Here is a 3,092-nt window from a genome sequence, read left to right as displayed (position 1 = left end):
GGACTCGAGGAAGGCTGATCTTTCCGGCAGAGTTGCCGCCGGAGGACCCAAAGTTTTGCACGCCGCGGGTCCCTCCTTCCCCGGGGGTCCCGGTCGCCCCGGACGCGGCGCCCTCCGCGAGAGGACCCCGCGGCTGCAGGGGCGGAGCCGCGCAGGTGTGCAGCCCGAGCCGGGGAGCGGACTCCGGCGACCGGGCCTCCCAGCCGGCAGCTCCCGCCCCGCCTCCTCCCCGGGTGGAGACCTCGACGGACCCGGGAGATCCCCGTGGGCAGGGGGAGATGAGGCTGGGCGCGAGGGGAACCTCCACGCCGGCCTGCGCGGCTCGCGAGACTCGAACTCCAGCCCGGGCTCGGGCGGCCCCGGGTCCGCGCGCAACGTCTGCAACGCGCTTCGAAACCTCCGGCATTCCCCGGAATTCGCCGGCGAATCAGCCGCGTTGGGAAGACGGTTCGCGGCCCGGCCCCGCCGACAGACCCCGGCGATTCTTCCTGGGAACGGCGCCCGGAAGATCCCCGCACCGACCTCCGAAATCGGGCTCCCTCCAGCCAGAGAGGAGGGGAGCGCTAGGCTGACTCCGGATCTGGGACCTTTCTTTGGTGCTTTAACAGATTTTCCTCCTGTCCGTAGGGGTAGGTAATAAAGTTCCTAAAAGGTCTTCTGTGATCTCTTTTTAATTTAATAGTCATTACCTAAAATATATGAACAACTCAAATTTTTCTGCATTGCTGTTTCCCTCTTGTTCGTTTGGTTCCCAGCTGAGACTTAGTTTTGTGTGTGTGTGTGTGTGTGTACAGGCCTGGGTGCTGTCTCTTAGCTTATTCGCCCAAGGCTGGTGATCCACCACTTGAACCATAGCTCCATTTCCAGCTTTTAGGTGGTTAAATGGGGATACGCATCTCAGGGACTTTCCTGCTCAGCCTGGCTTTCAAAAGCGATCCTCAGATGTCAGCCTCTTTAGTAGCTAGGTTTACAGGCTCCATCCGCCTGCAACTGGCTGATTTGAAGTTTCACACTGAATTCCTTCCTGGTTGTGCCACCTCTTGCCTGGCACTCCATGCCAGTGTTAGGATGTGTGATGAAGAAGGAGCTACACCATTACCTTTACCTGTGATATTGGTGAGACTGGGCTTGTCTCATTTACTTTTGCCCTCTCTAGAGAGGCTACAAAGGAGCTCAGATGCCATAGGGTGCAATTCCCACTTTAAGGATTGAACTGTTAACAAATACTACTCACTGGCCTCTTTTGATATGTGGACACTGTGCTTGACATTTCCACCCATCCATCTGTCCATTTACCCACCTATGTACCCATCCATCCTTCCAATTATCCAACAGTCCATTCATCCTCAAACCCATCTACCTGTATACCTACTCACCCACCTGTCCACCCATTCATCCATCCACTTATCCATCCATACTCCCATCCATCTGTTCACCACCCATCCATCCTCTTACCCTTCCAACCATTCATTCATCCATCTATCCAGTCCTTCCACCTATACATCCATCTGTCTTCTCAATCAACATTGCCTCTCATGGACCAGCTTCCCTCTGGAGGGGAAAACAAGTGAGACCCATCCTGGCCTTCCCAGTGAGGCAGCCTAGTGGTCTCTGGAAGAAGGAAGGAATAAAACTTACCAGCTAGCTGCCTGGGAAGCATGGCACATGCAGTGACTGGCAATATAGCGAGTATGGCCACTTGGGGCTGTGCCAGTGCATGGCAGAACCTGAAACATAGTTAGGAGGGATCACAAAATATGTCCCAGAGCAACTGGAATCTTGTCTGCAGCTTGGAAATTGGGAGGGATTTACAATGGTAAGGGGAAGTCTGGTCTTGCCAGGGGAGGGAGACCCATCACGTCATCAGAGGCTTTGAGCTGAGTGTAACCTAGGTTTACAAACCTAGGGTTTTAAACAAACCTCACTCAACAAAGTGAGGTTTACTGGGGGTTGTGATTTATTACTGGGGACCAGGGGATGACAGATTTGGGCAAATAATGCACTGAATAGATGCCTAAAGAATGATATTGTCAGCCAATAGGGAACCACTTGGGGGCTTTCCACACTGTAAAAAATAAAAGTGTGACTTACATTATTTTGGCTCTGGTGTCTGGAATATTCAGCATATTAGGCTGCTGTAGCAAGTCATGCTGTCACATTCATGGTATGAAGAAATAAAAGGCTGGACCTCGGTGGGGCTGTGCTGGTGGATGAAAGGAAACCGTATTGGAGATAGTAAGAGAGCTTCTCTCACAGGGCAGGTGATTTGGCTGGCTCTTGGAGTGGAAAGAAGCATAAAGCACTTAGATACTGGAGCGTTTTTCCCTTCCCATTCTGCTTTCTTGTTTTTCCTCTTGTTGGTGCTTATTCTTTGATGTTGTGAATACAAGGAAGCATGTATAGGTAGCTTCCAAGATGGCCCTGAATATCACTGCCTCCTGGTATTTCAGCCCTTACCCAGTCTCCTTACCCCTTAAGTGCAGACTGGACTTCCCTCTGGCAAGTGGAATATAGCCTATGTTCCCTGGACCAAGTGAACGAAGCATCTGGAGGGATGGGATCTGAGGTCTTTGGCCCAATAGGTTGTGTCGAACTGAAATTTGCCAGTAATCTGACACTTTGGGAGTCAGTGACTTTAACTTCCAGAGCTGTCTTCTCAAATAGGAATTCAAAATATTGAATATGGATTATCATCAGAAGTCAGGGCCCCTCTGCTACAGAGAAATAGTCAACAGTTCTATATTTTGACATTAATGTATGCCACACTTAAGTCTGGAAAATAGTATGACAGTCTCCACCTTATTCTGCTGGGAGGATTTTACTTTGTGACACACAAAAGCATGGGCTGAAATCTAATAATGAATTAGATCTCTATGAAAAAAGGCTTAGGATATAGCACCATGATTAGTTGATAATCAGAATACATATACACTGTCACAGTTAGAATGATATGTTGTTGTAGTCTCCACCCCTTCCAATTGTCATAGAAAGATGGGTTGTATTCCAACTTCATAGAACTCTGACCACAAACACACCACACACACACACACACACACACACCCCAGTTGGTTGGATGACATAAATGTACTTTG

The sequence above is a fragment of the Dipodomys ordii genome, unplaced genomic scaffold (genome assembly GCF_000151885.1).
Source record: "Dipodomys ordii isolate 6190 unplaced genomic scaffold, Dord_2.0 Scaffold195, whole genome shotgun sequence".
Taxonomy (NCBI): domain Eukaryota; kingdom Metazoa; phylum Chordata; class Mammalia; order Rodentia; family Heteromyidae; genus Dipodomys; species Dipodomys ordii.
The sequence above is the reverse complement of the archived record's forward strand: the minus strand, read 5'-3'. Positions refer to the sequence as shown.